The sequence below is a fragment of the Drosophila willistoni genome (assembly GCF_018902025.1).
Source record: "Drosophila willistoni isolate 14030-0811.24 chromosome 2L unlocalized genomic scaffold, UCI_dwil_1.1 Seg72.1, whole genome shotgun sequence".
Classification (NCBI taxonomy): Eukaryota; Metazoa; Arthropoda; class Insecta; order Diptera; family Drosophilidae; genus Drosophila; species Drosophila willistoni.
Genome location: NW_025814049.1, coordinates 2930382 through 2944883, shown reverse-complemented (window position 1 = coordinate 2944883; position 14502 = coordinate 2930382). Strand labels below are relative to the sequence as shown.

Below are 14502 nucleotides of genomic sequence, written 5' to 3'. Positions count from 1 at the left end.
GCCAAAGTCATAAAAATTGAAAGCTTGCCTAAAGGGAAATCCCCCAAAGAAAATTGCGTGTATAATAAACAAAATTGAATATGCTGAACCTTTTTCGTATCCAGTGGAAAAGTATACCAGAGTTGCCACATGGTCATACAGAAACGGAAAAACCAATTTCGCCCACTATCAATCCCCCTCTCTCTTTCTGACGTCGTGTATGTGTGTGTGTGTGTGTGTGTGTTTGTGTGTTTTTGTATTTTTCTGTCCACCTTTTGGACTAGCTTAAAATGTAAATTTTATCTACACATTAAATGGCAAATACAGATAGACAAGAAACTAAAGTCAAGCCAATCAAATTGACTTAGATTTCGATTTTTTTGGTGGGTTTTGTGTTCTTTCAGCAAACTGTTTTTCCCTTCCCTCTCTTTATTTCTCTCTGCCTATGTTCCACCATTTCCATCTGCTATTCCATTGATAAGCATTGAATTTCTGATTGACTTGACTTCAAATATAAATATACACATTCGTATGTGTCTTTCATGCGAATCTTATCAACTGATTGTGGGTAAAAATGTGATTGTGCTGCTGTGAGTGAGATTTCATTGAGATTTCATCTTATGGATGAAAAAATTTTTAGTCAAATATTTTCAATATATTAGCCATACGACGAATGTAAAGATGAAAACAAAAAGTGTATATTTTTCAGTATTTCACCAAGTCATTACACAGATGATAGTCCCTGATTACGAGTTCGTATTCATTGAGACTTTAAAGTTTCTAATAATAACAGACGATGTCTCAAAACGGACTTCAATCAGACAAAAAATCATTTAAAAAGTATGTCTTAATACTTAATGCTAAATTCACGTTAATTGTTAATTCCCCAGGGTCAGTGGGCATTTAACAAACAAATCAAGAATATAAACATAAGTTTGTTGTCTATATTAAAAAAATGAAATAGATTAATATATGTAGTAGAAACACAAATTTAAATTGATTTTTAATTGAAGTGTTATTTTACATTTAATATGCTATATTCAAAGTCAATTTAATTGATTATTAAGTTTCTGCAGTTGATTTTTGCTCTTGCCTGAATATCAAAATAAAACAATTGAGGGAATATAAGCATTAACTACAGTAAAGTATTGCAATTGAAATGCTGTGCAGCAAAACGATTGAAGACTAATATAATAGTTAACTTTTGATTGCAATTTACAATATTGAATACACTTGAAATTGATATTCACTGCTAAATTAACCTGTATATCTGTAAGCTCTATTGAGCTTACCTTCTTCTTTTCTGTTCTCCCTTTTGTGTTTCTCTCAAGTGAAAGAACTCTCATCTTCCAGCAATCCGATTAGCTATCAGAAGCAACTTCAAGCTACTTTACCTTTTTGCTATGGCCTAAAACATATTCCATTAACACTCGCATCGATTTAAGCTGATTTTGTGTGTTGATGGCAAGTGCTATGAGCGGGAAAAATAGAAGGAGTTTTCTTTTCTTTTTCTCTCTCTGTGTTTTTGTTCTGTTGCTGTTAGAGTGAAATGATGGCTCTTGCAACGTTTGCCAAACGCTTCACAAATTTATTTATAAACTGATTTGCATATTGCGAAACAACGACAACACCAGAGAAAAGCGACGACAATGTCTTTGCCCCAGCAACCAGTAGCGATGTTTGCACATAAAACTAAGGCAAGGCAAGGAAATAGAGCAAACAACTTCAAGATATATATAATTGGAAAGAGACAGCTAGAGAACGAGAGAGAGATTGTGAGACAGAGATAGGAATCATTGGAGGATGAAGCCTTGTATCTCCTGTCAACTTGTTTTGTTGCAAATTCTTTCACTTCGATCTGGCTCACTCTCTCTCTCTGTGTCTATCTCTGTTTCTCTTCATGTGCTGCTCTCAAGGAATAAAGTCATAAAATTGAATTGGTAATTTTTTGTGTTAAAAGCAGAAATTAAAATAAATTGAATTGCTGCTAAGATGAACGAAATAGGCAAAGAATAAAAATAAGAAAAAGAAAAGTCAAGCCAAGACCAACAAGCTGAAGACGAAGATGTGAAACAAGTGGAAAAGAAAAGAATAACAACCAAAAAACGGAATGAACGAAAATGAAAACCCAAAGGCAAAACGCGTGGAAAATGTAAATGAGACACATTGAGATAGGCTGCCACTGCCCCGGCACCTAAAACCAAGTCCCACCTCCCCCTTTATGCCTACCTTCCCACGCCTACCTCAATCGCAAGGACCACCAAATGAAAACAAAATAAAAATGTAAAAGGAAAATGGTAAAAAGAAAAATGCTTGGGACTGGGCCAGATTCTCGGCCTGGGCATAAATGCATTGTTGTTGCTGTTGTTTTATGGTCCTTGTTGCTATTGCCGTTGTTTTTGTAATAGGATTACTGCATAAATTAAAGTATTTGCCATGGCATCATCAAATAAGATTTGCAACGCCAACCTATTCCGTCCCGCCACCCTTCTGTCTCCTCCTTTTTTCTGCCGCTCCCTATTTGCCCCCTAACGAGCTACAATGCGCGAAAAAGAAAAGAATAACGAAACAAAGTGAAAAACGAGCACACAAAATAAATAAATAAATATGCCAAGAGAAAGAGAGAGAGGGAGTGAGAAAGATGGAGATGGAGAACATGGAAGAAAGAGTGACAATGAAGCAAGAAGAGAACACGTAAAAGTAAAGTTTATTGCATAATTTTCGGCGGCTTAGCTAAAGTGTAATGTAAACACAGGAAAAAGAATGAAACAAAACAGACACAAAAACCCAAGACTCTAGAAGAGGGGGCAACAATGGAGGAGACATTGTAGGTGGATGGCAAAAGATAAGACAATAAAAGTGCAGATTATAAGAAAATATGTCAGTGAAAAGCTTTGCATTTAGCGCATAAAACGCGACTTATTTTCATTCTCGTGTGCGACACTTCCTTTTGGGGTGAACAACTAACAGCTGTGTGGCTAGCAAGTGGATATTGAGTGTTTTTTTAATAAAACAATATTCTTAAATAGATATAAAAGTGTAGACCCATAAAGTTTTTCGATTGTAACACATTTTTATACGGTTAGGGCTAAAGACATTTTCAGGAATCTATTTTCTACGCTACTTTTAGATTAATATTGCCGATATAATTTACTTTTAACTCATCTAGAACAAGTACCATGAAGCTTTCTCCAGCAACGCAATAAGAAGTATTGAAATGACCGTTCCCTAGTTGAAAGTTAGAAAATACAGAGTAAGGAAAAAGGCTTTAAGACCTAATGGCAAACTATTTGGTTATCAGAATCTCATTATTCTAACTTTCTTCTTGCCCATATTCCTCTTCAACTACAAATTAAAGTGTTTTATGCAAATGAAAGTTATATGTATTTATTTTCTAACATATTTCTAATACATTTCCCTAATTTGTTTTGCCATTATCAGTTTAGTTAAGTGTGAGCCATATTTTGGTTATTAATGTTATGTTCACACCCGCATACATATTTCATCGTGTGGTACTCGTATCTATAACTAAATTGAAAACACACAAAAACCGCGGCCTACTTTTAGGCTCTTCCGCATAAGAGAGAAAAATCTAACTTGCCACTTTAATGCAAACAAAATATCAGTAAACAAGAGGCGAAACATCAGCAGGGGACTTGCCCTCTCACTCTCTCTCTCTGATTCTTTCTCCCACTCATCTGGCCTACGAACAAAATCACTTCAAAAATTTGTGAAACTAAACACACAAAAACCGCAAATTTCATTTTGATAAAATTTTAATTTGGCCAAGAGCTCAGAGAGTGTATGGATACAGTGTGTGTTTTTGTGTGTGTGTGTATGATGTTCTGGCCTGGCCCCTCAATATCCTCAGTCTGCGACGACCTCGACGCGCCTCAATAATTCAAAGATGTTAAGCCGCAAATTGGCATTGGCGTTGAGGCAAAGAGTGAGCGGATGGAGGGGAGGGGTAAAGGCAGGCTGGGAGGCAGGACGACGACAGCTGGGGCCACACGCAGACAGGATACACATCCGCTGGGGGTTACACACACACACACACACATACACCCGCACGCATTAAACTCTATTGGGTGCTAATGTTTTTTCTGCCTTCCCCCTATATCAGACAGCAAAAATTTTCATAAATTCAGCAATGAGCCTGTCGACAAACACACACACACACACACACACACACAATCGCACGCTCACACATGCTTGTATACACATGCACGTGCTGGCTGTATAATAAAAATACGCTAAAATGTTTGTACCACATACATAAACACGATGCTTATTGCCTACTTTTAGGAGCGCAGAAAAAAAAAAACGAAAAAGATAGCAGAGTAGAAGGAGAAGGTAGATACGCGGCTAAAAGGAAGTAGACAACAGAGTAGGTCGTGGCAATGTTGTTCATTTGAGACGACTTCCGTCAGGCGGTAATGTTGGTGCTCCTTCTCCAGCTTCTGCCACTGCTGCTTCTTCATTTTATTAAAGTATATGTATGTACAGGAAGATACAAATATGTATGTGTATATATCCCGCAAAGTAGTCTTTAAAAACACAAACAAACAAAACACCAACAACCAAATGGAAAGCCATCTTTGAAGCTGTGAAGTTTATACATATAGCTAAAGAAGTTTTGCTCTCTCTCTCTCAAGTTTCTTCAATTTTGCTTGGCCATATGGTGTGATTTTTTATTAGCAACCGTGACTTTTTTATATAAGTATAGTAGAAAAACCTCTTCTTTGATCTTAAAATCTTATGTTATATCTAGTTTCTAAATTTCAGTTAAATTGAAACTGAATCTATTAGTTGTTCTCTCGAAATATGTTATTGAATTTCTTTTGGCTTACCGTTTATTTGGTATTTTCTTAAGAATAAAAGTATAGAAGTTACCTTTGATTGAAAGAAAACTTATGACTAGTGACAACTCCAAATTAAAGGAGAGCACAGTCTTAGAACCAATTTTTCTTCTCTTCTCCCCCTGTATTCTTACCTTGTAAAGATGCAACCAAAGATAAGCTAATATAATACATATTTATCTAACCCATCTTTATTTGAGTAAGAAATCTTCCCATCTCAAGCTATAAGCAATCATCCGGAAACTAACAGATTATTGCAATGATAAGAAAAATATAACATAAATATCTTTTAGAAATTCTTTCGAAATTCCTTCGACTAAATTTAAACCTTATTTAAAAGCCCTCAACTCCTTGGGGAATATGCTTAAGAGAAAGAAAAAAAAAGAAAAAGCGAAACAAATATTTTATATATATTTTTTTTACTCCAGAGAAGAGCTACCCAAAAACTCCAAGCCAAATCCATTTTGTATATATGCTTATGCTCGAGCTTATCGGCATTTCAAGTAAACAGACAGGCAGCTATAAAAATTTGCATTTGACTAATGCCAAATATTCCAGAAAGACGGAGAGACGGAAAGACGAAGGCGGTGATGGCAATGAGGGGCAAAGACGGGAACGACGATGACGACGACAACGACGACGTCGCTATGTACCGATAAGCGTAAGCATCTTCCACTCGCAGTGGCAATCTCCCACTCCTGATTCGACTCCTACTCCCAGTGCTTCTGCCCTTAACCAGGCCAAGTCTCAACCCTTACAGCAACAACAATGGGAACAACAATGATGGGTGACGATGGGAGGGGTGTAGAGAGATGCCAATGCGTTTACTGATTTCTTAAGCGCGATACGTGCAAGGATTTTTTTCTTCATTTTTTTTGGCTTGGTCCTCTTTTAAGGACGATGCCTTTTATGCTATTTCCTATTAAGCTATTTGTAGCGAGTTCTCTTTTATCGCTTTCTCTATGTCTCCCTTTCTCTCTCTAGCTTTTACTCTCTATTCTATCTATATTTGTATGAAGCTTGCCAAATTTCAGTTGCATTGCAAAAGATACTAAAAGCTTACCCCTCAACATACACACACACACACACACATGTCTCGTTTATTGATTTTCATCACCCTCATATCACCCTATGCAATTGTGCACCCTGTCTTTGTCTGTGTGTGTGTGTGTAGATTTTTGACATGCCAACGCATTTTAAATTTGCATTTTTTGGCACCCAAAAACTGGCAAAAATTTTTAGCTAAAAGCATTAAGAGTACCAGCAAGTGAGGATTTTTTTTTTTGGGAGGGAAAGGGAGCCAGGAAAACTCTATGGAAAATATATATTTGGCATACAAGTGGAAATTGAATAAATATGCCACCCAAAACGAGAGAAACAAAACATTAAACATTTGCTAGATAAATATTTGAATATATTTTATTCAAACACACAAAAAATGAAAGAAAAAAGAAGACGAAATATTTTCAATGATAAAATTAGGCAATGTTTTTTTAAGAGACTAAACTAATTTAAATATTTTCAAACTCATGTATGCATTGGCAAGTAAATTTGCAAACAAAATTCATAGGCAAACAATTAAAATTCATTAAAATATTAATTTCAATATAAAGAGATGTCAAAAGTGATCAATTGACTGAATTTATCAGTCCAAAACTATATAAAATCTTTTAAAACAGAGTGGCTTTTGTAGTTCGTTATCAAGCACTAAATTGAGTGGTTAATCAACACTAAAAAAGAGTGGATGAGTGTCGCTTTAGTTTCCAAACGCGCTTTTTTCCATTTCTTAAAAAGAGATATTAAAAGTCATCAATTCACTGACAATTAAAGCTCAAAATGAAAGTAAAACATTCACTTTTACTGTGAAAAACTGCTTTGCATTATCAAACACTAAACTGAGTGGTTATTCAACACTAAATACAGCCAAAAGATGCCGCGATAGTTGCCAAAAGTGTCTATTTCTCAAGCGCTTTGTTCATTTTCCCACAAGGACTCGAACAACTTGAAAAAAATGTTTGATTATTGTGTGACGTGAATCTATAATTTATTTATGACTTATTGATATATTGATTACACATTTCGACATCCCTTAAGCTATTTAAATGATATGACATGCAAAAAATGTTCATGTTGAAAAAGTTTTTACCCACATCTCCAACAACATTTTTGAGCTACTTATGTGAGTGTGTGTTTGGTGTCCTTTTTTCATACCAAAAATTTATGACAGGCCACACACACATGCTACACACACACAGGGACATAAATACACCAATAAGTCACTGTCAAAGGATGTGTGTGTGTTTGTGTGTGTGTAGATGGTCGACCGCAACCTTGCCACTCAAAATTTACCAGGTAACTTTTACTCATTTTTTTCTCTTTGTTTTGATTTGATTTATTTGTTGTCTTCTTAGTATGGGTAAAACGTAAAAAAACATTTTGAAAAAATTAATTCCCTACTTTTTTATTTTCCCAGCTCAAATCACTCCCCCGGTTCACATTTTCAATCTCATTAAGTCATGACACGCCCACAATTAAAAGCATCATTTCAAAAATATGAAAATTATAATAGATTATGTCAAAAAGGCACAAAACTTTTTCCATCCAGCAAGCAAAAAAAAAAAAAAAATGTCGAAAATTAATTTGTTTAGAAAATGAGGGAGAGAAAAGAAGAGGGGGAGAGGGATTGGTGGAAAGGCAAGGAAAAATAGCTGTGAATTTGTTGTATGTCACGTCCAGTCATAGCCTGAAGATGTGGAAATTCATTTTACAACTTGACAAGTCTTGACTGACGACGACTTTAAGAAACACTTAAAGTTTCTCTTTAGCTTTTTCTCTTCATTCCCATCTTTTTATTTTGGATGAGGAGACTCTATTTGATAGACTCTTGAGTTGGCCTAATCTAATTAAAGCAAACATTTTACATTCTAATGAAATTATTGGCCACAAGACAAAGACCAATGCACACGCACACCCACAAAGACATGACTGTCCACACATCGATTGCAACTCAAATATTATTGATTAGAGGAATTAAGGTCAATTAGATAGCTAAAGGAATTTTCGACAACAACAATTGGCTAGCCGAACCAAAGACCAAAGAGCAAAAGTGTTCAATAAGAAGCTTTTCCTCATTTCTCAACCAAAGTGAAAATGTTCATATTAAATTAGTTTAGTTAATTCATGTTCATTTCAGTTCTTGATTTATTACCAACTTTATTTAATAAGAGAAAATTAATTTGTTTAATGTATTAATTAATTGGCAATATATTGACTAATTTCCCTTTCTTCTGTTTTACAAATCCAAATAAGTCTCAATAGTGAAGAAATCTCAATTCAAATGCGATAGATTAAAATTCTTAGAAAAGAATCTTAACTTATTGCTTTTAAAAGAGAACTTTATGTTCAACAAAAATTCCAAATCTCTATCAAGCTTCCCAAGGCATCTTTTTCCACTGGGAATTATAAAATCTTGGAGCAATCTTTGAGGGTGACATGGATTAAGTCCCAAAGAGATTCATATGATTCATATATTTGTAAAATGATTTTCTATTTAAAAATAAAGCTAAAAAAATGATATATTAAGACTCGCAATAAGATTGTGTGTTGATAAATTGGAAAACTAAAAATTTACCCAGACTTAATATTACATTTTCTATCGATTTGTATTATTTTCTATTCCATTTAATAACTTCTACGATTTTAAATAAACAGAGAACATTAATTTTTGTATTGCTAATTATTAAAAATTTGTAAGATCTTAAATTACATTGCTATTTTATGATTTTCTTTGATATAAAATGTATAACTATTTCATGATTATATCTTGGACTCTTTCTTCAAAAATATTTCGAGTAATTTAAGCTTGCCTCGATATCCACTTCTATAAATTTAACCCAATTAATCAATTGCTACCTTAGATATTGTGTGAATAAATAAGCAAGTGTAATGCAACTAAGCTGAAGCTGAAGCCCAATTAGGTCGGTAAACAGAAACTCTAATTGAATAGGTTATTACAGCTTTGTGTGACCTAATACCATCGACCTGTCTAGAGGTTTGACCTGGCTCTTTCATTCTGTCATGGGTTTGAAAAACTTAAGTGTGATTAACGCACACAAAATAAAAGCAATAAACTTAATATTGATTTTTCTTACTAATTAAAAATCAAAAGCAAAGCAAAAAGCGAAATTGTAAATTTAAAAAGTAATGCGAAAAGAACAGAGTCATTTGAGAATGGTTTCAGATATAATATGAAGATATTTTTCTTATTACAAGAATCTATTTTTAGAATTATATGAACTTTTAGATCTTAAAAGAATGAATACTTTCTCCTAATCATTCCAATATGAAGGTGACTAATTTAGTAATATATTTCGCAAAAGTATAAATTGGATTAAGCCCATAAACGAGTTGGCTAAATTTAAATTTTCAACCTAATCAACTTATTGTATTTTGGGGGTAGCCATTTAATCCCATTGATACGCACAGTCGAAGGTCCTGCCTTCAACTTCAATGGCTTTAAAGCTGTCGAAAAATGTTTCGATACCCCCCAGAGTCTCGGAAACCTGAAAGCAACAAAAGTATATACTTTTTTTTTTTATTTTGGGAGGCCTTGCCATATTTAATAATACAAAAAAAAAGCCAACAAGAAACCTTTTTACCCAAACAAACTATGAAAAAAAAAAGGGAAGCAACAAACCCTGAGTAAAGGCTAAGAAGGGGCGACATTTGGGGTGCATCCCTAGGGCATTTAAAACGAGAGCGCGCCTGAAAGAATGCTACAAAAAAAAAAACAGAGAAAAACAAGAAGAACAAGAACAGAGTGCGATAAATAAAAGGCTCTCGGCTTGGGCATTTGCATTCAAATTCCGTACACTAGATGAGAGAGACAGAAATGGAGAAAGAGAGAGAGAGACACGGCGACTGGGAGGCAGGGAGAGATGAAAGAGAGAGTAAATGATTGTGCTGCTGCTTTCAATTGTGAGCAATTTAGTGCGACAACAACAGAAAGTGTGTGCCAGGACTAAGGACAATGCCTGACTAGGTGCGAACAAACAGCAAAACAGAACAAAAACAGAGCAAAAAAAAAAAACAAAAACACAACAACAAAAAAAGGGCAGCGACTCTTGCTGTGATTACAATGATTATGATTATTGTTTACTACCCAAGCAACTACAAAAACGCAGCCAAGCAAAAAGCCAGCAAGAGAGAGAGAGAGGGAGCGAGCAAAAGTCAAAAAGCAAATAACATAATAAAAGTTCATAAAATAAAAATGGCGTCTGCACCCCAAACTCAAAAGGGAGGCTGACACTGAGGTTCGTTTAAGGCTCAGGCTCCGTGCCGTGTTCCCGCTCCGTGCTAGTTTTATGGAGCTCAGGCCATTTGCTGGCAACTTTTTTTTGACGCGCAAAACAGAGAACAAAAAAAAACTTGGCATTTTATTGCTTGTCTTACACACACACTCAGAACACACACACACAGCAAACAGGGACACACACAGAATTTTCTTTATTTTTGGTATTTCATTTCGTTTGTGTTGCCTTTTAAATTAAATGCTTTTCCCCCAAATAAATGTCACTAACCTGCTAGCCAGCCGCTTTCCAAAAAAACAAATGAATGTGCGAAATTTTTGCTGGTTAACTGCAAATTATTTCCTTTTATGTTGTACCATATATAAACAGGATACGCTGCCTTAAAGTAGGCTACACTTTGCGAACCAAAATTACTTTGTTTTGTTCAAGTATTTTTCTCTTGCCCAGAGTAGTCTTTTTGTACTCAAGTATAGTTATTTATATATGTATTTTTATTTTGATTCTTGTCGTATACTTCTTTTTTAACGTTTTCAGATTCAAGAACTTTTATGGACTAAGGAAATATTGTATTATATTTTATCTCCGCCTTTTGTATCTTTTAAGGTTACTTATTGTATTGCGTTGGATTTGAAGATACTTAAATATTTTGCGTATCTTTTATTCATAAAGAGACGTTTTGTATTTATATTCATTCACTTGTCAATTAGATTAACCAAATTGTTTGGTGTTTAAAACGTTTTAAGCCCTTTTTAAATTGTTATTATAATTCTTTTGGTATCTCTTATTTAAACTCTTTTGGCTAGAAGGCAAATTAAATGTTGTGCGTACACTTTACTTGTTTTTTTATTCGGGTTGTTGTTGGCCGGACACGGATGTCGCTCGACGGAAACGGTAAACGGAAATTGCGCGCACAGTTCTTGTTGTTGTTGTTGTTAGTATTGAAAAAAAAAACCAAAAAATGAAAGAAAAATTAAGGGAAAATTGTTGTCTATTTTGCAACAATTCGTTGCCGCAAAACCATTGAGTACATCGAGATACAGATGGAGACAGAGAGAGAGAGAGATTTAACTCGAACTCAATTCGTTTAAGGGGTTTTTCGGGTTTGGGTTTTAATGCGTATTTAAATATGCTTGAAATGCAATTAATTTTGATTTTTATTTAACACAAATAACACTCTCTCACACACACGTGCACTCCTCCTCGCCCTGGCTTATGGGTTACAAGACGGGGGACACGGGAATCAATTGCAATCAGTCAGGACACTCACAATCAGTGAGGACACTCAGAGCAGAGCAATTAATTATGTTTGCCTTGTTGTTTCTTGTATTTATTGTACATATTTAACATGTCTGCCAGTCGAGAATAACAACTGCAACAACACATGAAACATAGTCACCGAAATTTTTTCTACTGGCTTTTGTTTTTTTTAATGAGTTTTACTGTAGTTGTTGCTGGTTTATATCCTGTCAAAAGGTTCCGCTAATGAGTGCCACCAACTTTTCGCTTTTTCCGCCGTACTTTCTTTTTTTTCTCTTCTTTCTTTTTGGAAGCAACTCGTTTTCGCAATTAGCTTGAACAGCTAACAAAATTTGTTGTGAAAGGATACCACACCACAGGCGCGAGAGAGTGAGATAGATAGATGCAAATTTTACGCGTTACGTTGCGACGTGAACAAATTTTTCGTAAATTATTCTTTGAGTTATCCGCCACGGACATGCGATGCTAACGACAAACGCTCGCAAACTAACGGCAAATGACGAGGCTCTTCGATGGCTGCTGCTGCTGCTTATGCTGCTGGGCATATGAGAAACTGTTATACAGTTATACAAATGCTTCGGCTTTGCCTTTGCTTTGCCTTTCCAGTGTGATTTTCCTTTCTCTCGTTTGGAGTTCCATCTCTCTCTCGTTGACTCTCCCTTAGTGGGTGCTCTCCCACTCTCTCTCTCTCATTTTGCCGGTTTTATTTTTGTTTTTGTTGCGGCATTTGCACTCGGATAGAGGCGCCTCTTCTCATCATTATCATCATACAACATTCTCATCATCGCTATCATCAGAAACGGTACAAGGAAATTTAACTGTTTGATTTTCGCTGCATTCCTAATAAATTATGACTTGTAGCTAGCATGCAGAACGAGAGTGGGAAAGAGATGGAGATAGAGAGAGATCTCATTTGCTTGTGGGCGTTAATGTGCATAAAGCTGACTGACTTGCCAGACTATTTGTCCTTCTGTCTGTCTGTCTGTCTGTAGCTCCTGTCCTCTCCGTCTGTCTGCATCTCTCTGCTGATTTGAGAACATTTTTGGGGGGTTACTTGCCCTGGCTATGTGGTAGGTGGATAGGGTTTTTGGGGTCGATGTAACTCGTCATCGTCATGTGGCCCTACGACAAGGACACACACCTGTTGGTACACCAGGTGTACCTCCCAGCCAGGTGAAAGGGAATGTATGTATGCAAATGCAGCCCACATAACACAACAAATTATGAACGAAATGAAGCAACTCATTCTCATATGTACATACAAGTGATTAAGTGCTGTAGCAATGGCAAATCGTATTCCTATTACATAAAATATGTAAACAATATTTTGAAATATAAACACAAGTTATTTTAAATTAAATAACATTTTTAAGCAATCTTTTAAACAATATCGATTTGGTCTAGTAATTTGGAATAAACAAAGCAACATTCATAGCAATGTGTATTAGTAAAAGTATTCAAAACTTCGGTTATTAGGAGTTCTCATTAATGAGTATAACAGAATGTATTCAAAATATCTGTTGCTCTGAGTACTCCCTAGTATGGGTACTCATATTCGGACATTAAACGAATGAACGACTTCGACTTCTACATTAGCACTTGCATTCATTCAATTCATTTTGGTTTCCATCCTTATTCATTCGATTCATTATAAAACTAAATGACTCAAAAGTCGATTTGAATACATACTTAAATTGAATACATACTCGAATTGAAAATATACTCTCTAAAGTCTATATAAGAAAGCTAAGAAAAACAGTTTCCTTCAAATTTGCAGAACATCCTCAAATTACATTTTATAGGCAAAAATATTACGTTTTGATACTTTATAATGGAAAATTGCTTCGACCGAGTATCCTTTTTTGGCTTAAATAGAGAAAAGATTGTACAACTGTACAATGGAAATATTGTAGTTATATTTCTAAAATCTCAAGTGACGAAACGAGACTTAAAACTTGTTGCCATTTATGATGATATGGTCAAATTTTTATACATTGAAAACCGTTTATCGCTATGTCGGGTCTTTTAAACATAAAACCTACAACTTAAAACAACATATCCAAATTTCTCTTAAATTAGTCACTCAAATGTCTAAAGTCTGCCTTTTCACTTAAATATTTTGAAAGTAATAAATCATAAGCAAGTATAACATTTGAGTTTTTTGTAGCTTCTGTTTTTTTTAGAATTAAACACTAGTCTAGCAACAAATCTTAAGGTACAAGCTACTAGTTGCAGTGGAAATTCTTGGCGAAACCTTGTCTAATATTGATTAGTGGGCAAACACTTACTCACTTAACTATTGAGAGGAGGCATTGTATCTATAATTAACACCATGCCCACTCAATTGCCTATCAATTCACCTAATTTAAAATCCAGACCCGCACTTGAAATTGAAATTTTAGACGACTTCCCGCTTAGTAGCTACTCGTCGTGCGGCTGCTGCTGGGCCACTTCAATACGAACATTCATCTTTAGTCACTTAGTCAATTAGCTGTTTAATTGTTATTCACACCAGCGGATAATACAAGCATATATACATATATACCTATATATATTTGTATAGGATGAAAGGGAGAAAGAACAAACATAAATCACGCCCAAGAATTTACATAAATAATTGCAGTGTATAGAGGCAAACTCTCCGCGTGGGCAGCAGCCGAGGGTCTCTTGTCGTTTATTGTTTTTGTTGCTGTTGTCGTCTCGCCTAAACATCATTAAAAATAAAACCAATTAATGGTTTCGAGTGCCTGTCCAGGCAACAGGCAACAACAACAACAACTACCCCAAAAATAGTTTCACTTTGGCAAAAAAAAAAAAAATTATGTGAAAAATGAAGACAAAGAAGTAAAGTAACACACAGGAGGGGGGTAGTTACAGATGGAATAAGAGAGATAAGAAGAGGGAGTGTGTATGTGTGTGTATGTTGAGAGAAAGGGAGAGAGAGAGAGGGCAAAGCAAAATGTCATTGGCATTGCAGTTCACATATTGTCATAATGCTGTTGCGGTTGCATATATACACACACACACATAAGTATATATATATATGTATAGAGAGGGTTTCGTATAGAGTTTCAGGGGTGACTCAGATTCTGGACTGC

General features: G+C 35.2%; 1 protein-coding gene across 1 annotated transcript in view; it reads right to left on the bottom strand.

Moving 5' to 3' along the window:
• Positions 1–11874, bottom strand: part of LOC6646114 — a 172660-nt gene extending 160786 nt beyond the window's left edge. The window contains exon 1 of the mRNA XM_002068722.4: positions 10418–11874. The gene's annotated coding sequence lies outside the window, so the exon portion shown is untranslated. The remainder of the gene's footprint in view (positions 1–10417) is intronic.
• Positions 11875–14502: the final 2628 nt, after the last annotated feature.